Here is a 12,793-nt window from a genome sequence, read left to right as displayed (position 1 = left end):
TTTATACTTATTAGGATGGCTATGCGTTTGGGGAAATTGAAAACTGGAAAATGTATATAGGAGTGTAAAATGGCATACCCACTATAAAAATCATGGAGTTTCCTCACAAATTTAAAAATACAATATGATCTATGTAACCCATACTTCCACTTACAGACACATATCAGAAGTGTTGAAAACAATGACCTGAACCTGTATTTCTCCACTCTGAGTTACAGCAGTATCAGTCTTGGTGTGTGAAGGACAGAGAAGCACAGGTGTGTCCAGTGATAAGAGTATACTAAAGTATCAGCCAGCCTTAAAAAGGAAGGGAATTCTGACATACATTACATAATATACCAAAGACAATGTGCAAAGCAAACAGAACAGCCTCTGATGGACTGATGCATTATGGTCCTACTCATACAAAGGACCTGAGAGCCCAAAATCCAAGGGACAGGAGGAGGCATGGTGGCTGCTTGGTAGGAAATGAAGAGTTGATGCTTGGTGGGTGTCAAGCTGAGATTTGTAGAGATGTGGTGCTCTGAAAATAAATGCTGGTGAAGGCCACAAAAATGTGAATATTTACAGGATGCCTGAGCTACGGGCCTAGACACAGCTAAGATGAGCTTTGTTCTATGTTGTGTTATTTTTACCACAATCCATTTTTCTGGCCAAAGAAGCTTAGCCATAACCTGGAATTCTGGAAGGGGGACAGCTGGCAGGGTCTCCTGGTATTCAGAAAGATCCATCAACAGTGAAGGACTACGACATCCTTCCCATGCTGTGAGGTCCCACCCTTCCTTAAATGTGAAAGCCCTGAACAGAACTAAAAACGGAAACGTCTAACTCCTCAGGAATTAGTAACAAGGAGCTGGTCCATATCTATGAAGAGTGGACAGACCTGTTAACAGCACCATGAAACTTCCATTTAATGCCGCAGTTGGATCAGAGAGCACTCCCAGGTCCTGGTCTAGCAACAGGCAACGTGCTGCAACTTCACACCGAGTTTGATCATTGAGATTACAGTGTGCTTTGTTTAGCAAATTAAAACCCCTCCATTCACAAACATACTTTTTATGCTTGTTCAGATGAACGGCTTTTAAGGCAAGGAATATCATTACCTTTACGTGGCTCCTGGAATATCCATATGTCTGAGGGACCAGCTGGAGCCTTTCTTTTGTTGACAATGTGAGAGACACAAAGACTGGACTGGACTCAGTAACTACATCTTCCCCTCTTCTACCAGATGTGGTCACTCTAGAGAAGAATAGAAAGGCAGGATAATGAGGCTGATATTCACAATAAAACAATAATCCTACATGAGGGATGTGATTACTAGGACACACTGCTATTTGCATTGCATTTATAATGAGTAGGGCGGTAGTAACAGGCTAGGCACACAGAAATCCTGTGGGGAGGAGGATGACACTGACCTCCATATCACAACACATTTCTGATCAATCATTCCTTATAGAAAATCCATTTAGGAAACAAGTTAAATTAATGTTGCAATGTGAAGATAGCACAAAACCATCATATTTCAATAAAACTTGCTGAAAGAATTATTTGTGACTGGCTTGAAAAGCACTGAGATAGTGTGATGGATCATAAGGCTAATTGGAGAGGCATAGTCTGTATTTTATTTTCCTCACTTCAGAGGATAGTAAACCTACCTTGGTAACACCTGCTAAAATATTTTGCAACAGCTCATTATTTGCTGCTTTAAAAGAAAAACAAAAAGCAAGTGTCCTGCTTTAATTCTTGATGCTGTGATGAAATACTCTGGCCACAGCAACTTAAGGGCAGCAGGAGTTTGTTTTAGCTTTTAATCCCAGGTTACAGTCCATCATTTCAGGGAAGTCAAGGCAGGGACTCAAGCAGCTAGTCACATCACATCACAGTCAACAGCCTCAAGAAATGGATGTACCTGTGCTGCCTGCTTGCTAGCTGCTTCTTACACTCAGCTAGATTTTTTTTTTCACTCTTACACAGTTCAGAGTCCAGCCCATGAAAAATGGTGCTACATTCAGGGTAAGTCTTCCTATATCCATTAACAATCAAGATGGCACTCCACAAATAAACCCACAGGCTAACTTGATCTAGATAATTCCTCATTAAGAAGACTTTCTTCCCAGGTGACTCAAGGTTGTGGCATGTTGACAGTTGAAAGGAACATAGTAATATCTTAAGAAATATTCTAAACCTTTTATTTTTGAAACCACAAAACAGCTTCCAAGTATTTAGCTTGAAGTGGATTTATTTTTAACTCCTGCTTAATACTTATAAAATGGTCACAATTACTAATATGTGGAACATGAGCTATTACCAAAATGGCTTGTAGGCATTCAATGCTTATGAAAGTAGATGTTGACTGTGTCATATAAAGAGCACCAAGAAATAAATTTAAATATATTTTAGAAGTAAACCAACATAGAGCAAACAAGCAGCTGGGTGCAGATTAGGGGGCTGGGTGTCAGTGATCTGCTGTGATTACAATCATGTGTTGTTTTCATAAAATGTTATTAATGTAAGCATGTCTCACACCTCTGGATAAATGTAAGTAGGTCTTACTTCTGGTGGTCCAAGGACTCCACCTCTACCACATCTTATAGCCTGTAATTAGAGGAAGCCAAGACAGGAACCTGGAGTCAAGAACTAAAGCAGAGACCATGGCAGACTGATTCTTACTGGCTTACTCTCCATAACTTGCTCACCTTGGTTTCTTATATAATGTAGGACTACTTGCCCAGGGATGGCAATACCCATAGTGATCTGGGCCCTAATGCATTAATCAACAATCGAGAAACTGCCTCACAGACTTGAGTGTACACCAATCTGACCTACAAAACTATGAGTTTGATTGGGCTTGCTCACAGAGCATGCAGAGCATGAGTGACCCCAAAGCAGCTACGGGGAAAACTCTTCATCCAGCATTGATAATGTTTTCCCCATAGCCACGCAGATGGCATCATCCCTTCAGATGAACTTCCCCAGCAAGGTCCTGGGGCCATGTGGAATTAGAGCAGAATCGCACACACATGGCTGGGAGGAGAGTCTAGAAGACCAAGGGAAGGCTCAGTGACTTTCCCCAGCCACTCCTTTTAGTGAGGGAATGTCAACAGCCAACAAAACAGATGGTGATCAGTGCTTGAGAGTAGGCACAACTGATCTGATGAAGATGGAGGCTGATTTGCTCAGAGGACAGTGTTCTATAACAAATGGATTAGAGGCTACAACACACACACACACACCTTGATGCCTGTGTGTGTGTGTGTGTGTGTGTGTACACATACATCTACATATTTGCATACACATGCCTACACATTATGCTTTGACTGTTTTCCACTATGTAAAAATTCACAGGAAAGTTGATAGGATCATATATGATTCCACCTTTGCCCAGTTGCTTAGTATTGGTGAAGAGAGTGCCCTGAAGAGTCTGGTTGCCCCTTATGCTGTGTGCTCACTTCTGATGGGTCCCAGGACAAGCTCTAAGTGGAGCATTTAGCAGGCAGCAGAAACAAGAACACAGCCAGACTGCCCCCCCAATTCCCCTTGCTTTGTCCCCTCACCTCCCAGAAGAGACCTGGGCACTTTTCTTTAAGACATTTGCCATTTTTTTTTTGGTAACCATATTCTACACATTTGTGTTTTAAACTGTTTTAACATAATCAAAGATTCAGCTGCAGTTGGAAGAGATGCTACAGGGATGTCACTTTTCCTTCCCTCTGTATCCCTTGCATCTTGAAAAATCACAGGTTATCGTCTACCCAGGATAGCACTGGGTCATCCTGCCCTTGCTCGAATTTGAAGTTTTATATGCATGTGTGTGTCTCTGTATGTACCATAGTTTGACAGCTGAATATCTGCCGGAGGGTGTGTGTGTGTGTGTGTGTGTGTGTGTGTGTGTGTGTGTGTGTGTGTGTGTGTGGTGTTAAGTATTATCTTCAGTGTGACAGAATTAGGAAGATGCTGTAGACTTTGAGAATTGGAACCAGGTGGGACATCCTTAAATCACTATGACCTTGAAGGGAGCCAAGATGCCTTAGCTCCTTCCTGCCTGCTTTGCTCCAGGCTTTCGAGCCAATTTTCTCTGTCCCCTGCTCCTCTCCACTGCATCTGGCATCCTGCCAGAGGCTTAAAGCAGTGTTCTTCCAGGGCTTGAGCTTGACTTAGACACGGGAGTCAAAAATCACCTTTTTTCTTTTAAGTTATTGATTCTGAGGATTTCGTTACAGAGGTGGAAAGCTGACAGACATCTGGCTAATGCTGTGTTCAACTTTATAATACTATGTCATGAGTGGAGGTGGGGTGTCCACTGGCACTGCCAGCATGCAGAACACCAGTCACTCAAGGACACTGGGCTTCTCATTCTTTCATAGCAAGCCTTTCTCTCAGCTCCTATCACCTCTGCCCCCCTGCCCCAGGAATGACAGCATGCCAAGAATGTGTTTTAAAGGGAGTCTTACACTACATGTCCTTAGAAGTAGCTTTTCTTAATTAATATTTTCCTCTGGAGACTCCCTGGGTTGCTTTGAACATTGACAGCTTGTTCTTTTCCATGGTTGAATAGCATTCCATGACACATTGTTCCATGGTTAGACTCTCATCCTCTGAAGGACATCTGGGTAATTCTAGTATGGGGTTCTCCAAAACAAAGCTGCTGCGAATGTTTGAGTATCAGTTAGTGGGTGAACATAAGTTTTCATTTTTCTGGGAATATTCCAGGTCAATAACTAAGAGGCTATAATGGGCTACCTAGGAACTATAATTCTGCATCTTAAGGGAACTTCTAAAAGGTTTTCCATCGAGGCTGTGCCAAGTCACGCACCATTAGTGCATCAATCTCTTTGCCAAGTGTGGTGCTCTGGCCATTTATCTCCTCAGTCATTCTAGTGGTATGTGGGTACCTCCTGGATTAAACCCCCCTTTCCTTCATAGATAGTGGGATTGAACATTGCATCATCTGTTATCATAAGTGACATGTGGGTTCATGCCTTTGTCCATTTTCTTACTGAGTTTTTTTTTTAACTGTTGCATTTCAAAAGCTGGCTGTGTGTTACATACTCGGCCCTGGTTAAGAACCAAGATTTTCAAATATTGTGCCAATCTTTTGCTTCTCCTTTCCATATCTTGACAGGGCTCTTTGTTGGGGGAAAGCTGTGCTTTTTTTTTTTTTTTTTTTTAAGATTTATTTATTTATCATGTATACAGTGTTCTGTCTGCATATGTCCCTGCAGGCCAGAAGAGGGCACCAGATCTCATTACAGGTGGTTGTGAGCCACCATGTGGTTGCTGGGAATTGAACTCAGGACTTCTGGGAGAGCAGTCGGTGCTCTTAACCACTGAGCCATCTCTCCAGCCCTTTTAATTTTTTTTTTTTTTTTTTTTTTTTTGGTTTTTCGAGACAAGGTTTCTCTGTGTAGCTTTGCGCCTTTCCTGGGACTCCCTTGGTAGTCCAGGCTGGCCTCGAACTCACAAAGATCCACCTGGCTCTGCCTCCCGAGTGCTGGGATTAAAGGCATGCGCCACCATCGCCTGGCTGAAAGCTGTGCTTTTGATGAAATGTAACCTATCAACTTCTCATCTGGTTTCATGAGTGTTATTCTGTATTTAACTTTTGTCTGTATCATGTCAGTATCTGCTGCCCAACTTAATTCTAGTCACAACAGTTGGGCATAGTGCCTGACTCTCAGTGGTACTCAGCCCATTCACTCTTGGTTTATCAGAAAGTTGAGTACTTTTCCCCCTGGGCTGGGGAGATAGCTCAGTTGGTAAAATGCTTGTTTTGCAAGCAAGAGGACCTGAGTCTGAGCCCCAGACCCACACCAGGAATCTGCACGTCATAGTTCATGTCTGTAATCCCAGTGCTCAGAAGTGGAGACAGAAAGGTTTCATCAGCTTGAATTCAGTCAGTCTAGACAAATCGTTGAGTCCCAGGCTGTCTCAACAAACACAAAGTAGACAGCATCCTGGGGAATGATACCTGAGGTGGACCTCAGGCCTCCACATGCACACATGTACCCCCCCCCCATATGTTTAAAATACACATATGAATACACACATGTACACATACACACAACCTGTATTCCTAACACTGGGGATTAGTAGCAATAACAATAATACTTTGCATTCTGTAAAATGACTCCAAATATGGTGTTACTATGTTGTCTCACTGTCCTCTGTAGGGAGGGTAGGTCAGAATTTTTTTTCTAAAAAGGCTTTTTTGAACCCTCCAGAATTAAGGCCAAGTGGTCAAGAGAGTGGGGAACATATATTTACTGCTGTTTATGGATGTCCAAAGGTCCCTCAGCACAAGAAGGTGACCAAGAGTGAGTCAAAGGAAGTGCTGATACACAGAGAAGGAACAAAACCATAGAACTTGTGCTGACACTACAACAAATGTAATCAGTTTATATGTGCTAAGGGACAGTGGGACCATGCTGAGTATCTCAGAGAGGATGCTGGGTATCTATCTCAGAGAGAATTCTGGGTACTACAAGGAGAATGCTGATTGTTACAGGGAGGATGCTGATTGTTACAGGGAGGATACTGATTGTTACAGGGAGGATGCTGGGTATCTCAGGGAGGATGCTTAATGCTACAGGAAGCAAGGGTGGGGTGTTGGGTGCTACAGGGAGGATGCTGGGGACTACGGGAGGATGGCAGCCACCCTGTCCTACGATTGCAGTCATCTTTCTCTCCCTTGGAAGATCTGTAGGTCAACAACACTGAAAGACCTTACCAAAATTTGCTACTCAGAATCAAGCCTGTCTCTCAGTCAAGGGGCACTGCTCTGTCCCTGGCATCCCCAATTCTCATTCTGAGTGAAGGCTTCCAAATGGATGTCATGACAGAATGCCCATTAATGTTCTGTGTGGAAGGGAAGAGGCTTACATGATGACTTCCCTTCCCGAGTATATACAGGCAGTTAGCAATCAATAGTTGCTGGGAGCAGGTGGAGGAGATTTCTTCAGAAGTGTGGCTCTACAAACTAGACTTTGAAGTATACTGTCTACTGTCACAAACTCATTCATAGAGCATATGATAAAGCAGTAGCTCTAATTAAAAACCTAGTTTTAGGCCAGTGAATTATTAATGGTTATTAATGGTGTAGTAGTTTGAATGAAAATGGCCCCCATAGACTCATAGGGAGTGGCATTATTGGAGGTGTGGCCTTGTTGGAGGAAGAGCATCACAGGGGGTGGGCTTTGATGTTTCAGAAGCTCAAGCCAGGTCCGTTGCCACTCTGTCTTCCTACTACCTGCTGACCCAGATGTAGAACTCTCAGTTACCTCTCTAGAACCATGTCTGCCTGCATGGGGTCATGCTTCCCCTCAAGGTGATAAACCTCTGAACTGTAAGCTGGCCCCAATTAAACGTTTTCCTTGTAAAAGTTGCCATAGTCATGGTGTTTCTTCACAGCAAAAGAAACCTTAACTAAAACAAATAGTTAACATTATTTGAAACTTAATCTTTTATTAATATTCATGATATAATAAGAAATAATTGCTGTCTCCACTTAACAATGATATGTGCTGTTTAATTTATTTGAAATTAGCTGTGGTCAATAAGTATTATTTGTCCTTACATACAGACTATTGATTAATGGGTATTTTGTTCTTGAGGCTGGTTATACATGAAGACAGACAAACATGGTAATATATCTTGTAGTGGAAAATAGACAACTAGTCTAAAACTTTTGGGGGAGGGGCTGAAGAAGGACAGATTTATTTTCCTCCTCTCTTCCTTTGTCTCTTCCCTTACTTCCCCTCTTCCTCCCTCCTTCCTTATCATAGTCCTTTCTTTTGCTCTTTTTAAGACTTGTTTCCAAATGATGAGGTAGAGAAGAGCATTCTTCTCCAAACTGGTATTTGTAAGCTCTTCTTCATGTATAATGTAACTGGGGTTTTTGTTTTCAGTCTTTAAGCTCACCATAGGACCAACAGTTGGTTTGCATCTGTTTTTTTTACTCCAATATTCTTTTCATCATAAAAACAATCAAAGGCATGGTAGAGATGGTCTGGTGGGTAAGGTGCTTCCTGTGCAAGTGAGGACTGGAGTTGGATCCCAAAGAAATTACGTTAAAAAAAAAGTGGCTCACACTTGTAATCCCATGGCTGGGCAGGCAGAGGCAGGAGGATTGGGGAGGTTTGGTCACTATCCTGACTAGGAGAATATGCACATCTAGTTCGGTAGAAACCCTGCCTCAAAAAAGCCATGGTGGATGATATCTGAGGTTGTTCTCTGGATTCCACATACGTGCACCAGTAAGTGAAAGTGCACCTGCGTACATGGGAGTGTGGGTGCACTTATATGCACATATGCACACACCCTATCAGAGAGTGATCTGTAAACAACCACACTGAGCATATAGCTGTAACTTAGAGAGCTGAGGTAAATAATTTGGAGGCAAATTGGCTCCTGGCTATTTGTAAGTTTAGCAGTATGGTTCAGAAATCTAATTAAATTAAAGGTGGTGAGGCGCACCTTTAATCCCAGCACTAGGGAGCTAGAGGCAGGTGGATCTCTGAGTTTGAGGCAGCCTGGTCTACAGAGCTAGTTCCAGGACAGTCAGGGCTACAGGGCTACACAAAGAAACCCTGTCTCAAAAACAAACAAATAAATCTATAGCTTAAACAATATCAGGTTGTATGATAGGGAAATACCTTCAGACTGACTTTGGGAGTCCCCTGGCTGAGGGGTAGCCCCATTGAGTGGCTTTATGAGTACTGTGGGGTAGCTTTCATGGGTAGTCACAGTCACAAGGAAGCTACTGTTCCAATAGAGGACCAAGTTGGTGCTATTTGAGTGGGAGACATATCTAGGCTATCCAGTTTTAAGCGTCTTTGAAACAGCTATTTTAGCACCTTTGTTAACATGGCAACAGTCAGGAAACCACCTCTTGCAACAACCCAAGCCAGGAACTCATCACTCCTGCTGGTGCGCTCTGCTCCTGAGAAGCCAGCATGTATCAGCTGCCAAACACGATTATTCACAGATGGATGAGCCTAGAGGGAGGCTGCAGCCCTCCATAGGCTCTCACTGGAGAGAGAAAGCTTGAGCTGCATTCTCCTTCTTCTTTCCTGCTTAGCTGATGGACTTACCCTACCTGGGACCTAGGACATACTTCTATGAGTCCCAGAACTGGAAAGAGTCTGGCACCAGCTGCATCAATCATGGCTACTATTAGTACAGTGCAATGAATGATATAACACACTGATTTTTAGACAATGTAATGTGTATTCCCATTGTTTTCAGGTTCCAGAAGGAAAGACTTTCAAGTGTTCTAGTCATTCCTTTTGGAGTTTTATCTCCAAATTCCTGAACAGATGAATGCATCTCTGTGGATCTCCAAGGATGCAGTACCTAATACCAGCTTCCACTACAAAGAATGAAGGGCTCCTGCCAACATGCACCTTCTGAGCATGCCCCTTAACCCATGCCTTGCATAGCCCTATTAGACAGCATGTGGATGCTAGGGAACATTCCACAATCCTAACAGAGAGAACACTGCTGGCAGGTGACTCATGCTTGCATTAGACCATACTTTTCACCCATATCTGTTTCCTTCCACAGTAACTCCCTGGCCTTACTGCATCCTCAGGGTGAATTCAACAATGAACACTCTCAGAATTAGGCAACTGACTTATATAATACTTCAGGCATCCATCTGGAAGCCATCTCAAGAGTCCTTTGTATGCCTCGATCCCTGGTCAGTGCTACACTGGGGATGTCGTCTTGACCAACACCCAGGAGCCCTGCTCTGGGTCATGTGACTGCTACCTCCCAGTCTTCCTCTGCCTGTTTTACCTTCTTTTCCATGGGAAACATCATCCTGTAGCTTCCTATGGAAAGGATCTTGGGGGATAATGCTTTCAAGTGATTTCTAGATATTAGACTATTTTGTCTTGCTACCTAAACAGTAGAAATGTTAAGTTAAAAAGTCAGAATTGGCAAAGACCGAACAAAACAAGAACAACAACAAAAAATCAACTCCAGGCATCTGAAGCTCCCCAACACCTTCTCATCTTCTTCCTGTAGATGCTCAATTCAGGGCCTTCCTCATATCCCATGTCTAGGATTATAAAAATCTTCTATTTGCTTCTAGTGTTTTTGGATGCTTCCCCAAACAGGAAAGGGAGGTAATTCAATGGTCCTCCATCACTGGGGGCAGCTTGCCATTGTGCAAGAACAAGTGCTCTTAACCCCAGATCCCACAACCTTGCACTTTCTACTGAAGCCAGGGGATATTTGCAAGTCTACCTGGCTTTCAGCCTCCCATCAAGTCTCCAGGTTCACGTCCAACTTCACTCTCCTCTGGAGAGCAAGAACTATAGGCTATGATTTTTGCAGGATACACATCCAACATTTTAAACACTTCATGACCAAAAGCAATTTAGGGATAAAGGGGGTTATTTCACTTTACAGTTTATAGTTCATCATCTAGGGAAATCAGGGCAGGAACCTGGAAGCAGGAGCTACTGCTGGGACCATGGGGGAGTGCTGCTTATTGACTTGCTTAGCCTGCTTTCTTTTACAACACAGGACTGCCTACCCAGGGATAGTACCACCCACAATTGGCTGGGCCTTCTTACATCAATCACCAAATAAGAAAATCCCCTATAGAGTTGCTGAAGGGAAACATATAAAGGCATTTTTCTCAATTGAGAATCCTCCTTCCCAAATGACTCTAGCTTGTGTCAAGTTGACAGAAAAAATATCCAGGAAAATTAATTCCTTGACAGTGTTACACACTGATGTGACACTATTAAACAATAACCTTTTCTTTTTCGTTCATCCCCAAGATCTCATATTAATATCACAATATGAACATAGTATAACTTTAAAAGCCCCTCAGACTTTGAAATCTCAAATGCTTTAAAAGTTCACTGTTTTTAAAACATTCAAACTGTCTTTCAAAGTTCAAAGTCTCTCTAAAATATCCAGTCCTTCTAAAATTCCCAAAAAGTCTCTGAACTGTGGGTGCCTGCAAATTCAAAAATAATTTAGAGACTTTTTTACTCCAGGAAGGAGGAATCAGGGCACAGACACAATTAAATAAAATCAATGCAAAACCCAAACCCAACAGTGTAAATAGTTCATTTCTTGACGTCTGGGACCCACTCATGATTCTCCAGGCTCCAAAGGGTCTTGGCAGTGTCAATTCTTAAGCTCTGGTCAACTCCACTCCATACCTGATGTTGTCTTTAGTGGTCGGTCCTACCATGCTACTGGCATTTCCAAAGTGCTAGCTTTCCACTGCAACTTCACCCTCACCAGAAGCCTGGCATGGGCTCCTCTTGGTGATTCTGAGCCTGCCACATGGTACCAAGCTTCAGCTTCTAAACATGACCCCTTCAGTCCTGCAGCTTCTGTTTCAGTTGGGGCTTCACCATCACCTTTGGCCTCTCAAAGCCTCTCTTCAGGGACTGCAACCTTACCACCTACTGGCAAGCCTCCGCTGCATTCCATGACTCCTTCATGCCTTCAGAACCTGTGCTGCCTGGTGAGTTATATGTTACCAAGCTCAGCTGTCAGCAAGAGGTACAACCTGGGTCCCCTCTGTATCACAGTTTCTGACACTGAGGAAATACTTCCCTCAGTGATGCTGGTATCTTTTTAATCCCAGATGATTCCCCAACCCCAGCTGACAATGTCAATTGTCCAACAAACCAAAAATTTCACATTTTAATGGTTCTTAATTCAAAATATCAGACAACCCATTAGCACCATTAAAGGACCCCCAGTTTTTTTTTTTTACCTGAACTTCATAAATCAAGCCTCCATCTTTACTGCTTTTAACATTCTTCTAAGTTCCTTCGACATGTCTTTTAAGCTCTGAACATTCAGTGGCTTTTCCAGCCCAAAGTTCAAATGTTACCACAATCCTCCCAAAAATACATAGTCAGGTTTGTCACAGAAATACCTCACTTCTGGTAACCAATTTTGGTCTTAGTTAGGATTTTTGTTGCTATGGTAAAACGCTATGACCAAGAACAACTTGGGAGGATCAGATATATTTCATCTTACACCTTGTATTCCATCATCCAGGGAGATGAGGGCAGGAACTCAAAGCAGGAACCTGAACGCAGAACTGAAACAGAGGCCACGGAAGGGAGCTGCTTTATGATTTCAGTTAATAGAATGTAGGAATGGTTAAAAGATTTTACTGCAACAACACCATTTGGAAAAGAAGACCTAGACTAAAGTTTTAAAAGAGAGCATTCTGAGAGCTTTCTAATTTATGCCATGGCAATAAAAATGTGAACATCTGTCCAAACCTCACAAATTCTAGTTGTGTAAAAGCCAATTTGTATTTCTAAAAGGTCTGAAAAGAAGAGTAGAATACATACAGCTGAAATGCAGTTCTGTGACAGTGCATGCAGCTGTGGAATGTAGCTCAGTGGTAGCATGCTGGACCAGCATGAATGATGCCCTAGGTTCAATATCCAATACCCCACCCCAAATGCATACAGTAATGTGAGCTCCACGTTGACAGAACTGCAGTGCAGACCTCTGTGGGTAGAGTTTTTCATCACTGATCCAGTGAGTCAGGCATATTGCCACAAGATTTGTAGGCTTCATGATGAGCTGAACCTTAGGGATAAGAGGTGGAGGAAGGCGCTCCTGATGACTGATTACTGACCTATACCACAGGGCAGGACTGTAGGAAAGCACAAGAAGCAGAGGACTCACTGTTGAGAGACAGATTCCTATGTTTGGAGAGCGATTAATAAAATGTAGACTGTACTCTGAGACCCAAGTAAAATCAGCCATAACAAAAGGAGAAAAGAGGTGGCTTGAACTT

At 42.8% G+C, this 12,793-nt stretch overlaps 1 protein-coding gene across 18 annotated transcripts in view; it reads right to left on the bottom strand.

Moving 5' to 3' along the window:
• Myt1l (myelin transcription factor 1 like) overlaps positions 1–12,793 on the bottom strand; it is a 409,971-nt gene that overhangs the window by 194,969 nt on the left and 202,209 nt on the right. For all 18 annotated transcript variants that reach the window (XM_076559626.1, XM_076559627.1, XM_016008078.3 and 15 more), the window contains one exon: positions 1,104–1,239. The gene's annotated coding sequence lies outside the window, so the exon portion shown is untranslated. The remainder of the gene's footprint in view (positions 1–1,103; positions 1,240–12,793) is intronic.

Source organism: Peromyscus maniculatus, chromosome 22 (assembly GCF_049852395.1).
Source record: "Peromyscus maniculatus bairdii isolate BWxNUB_F1_BW_parent chromosome 22, HU_Pman_BW_mat_3.1, whole genome shotgun sequence".
Lineage (NCBI taxonomy): Eukaryota > Metazoa > Chordata > Mammalia > Rodentia > Cricetidae > Peromyscus > Peromyscus maniculatus.
Note: the sequence above shows the minus strand (reverse complement) of the source record. Positions and strands in the feature narration are given on the sequence as shown.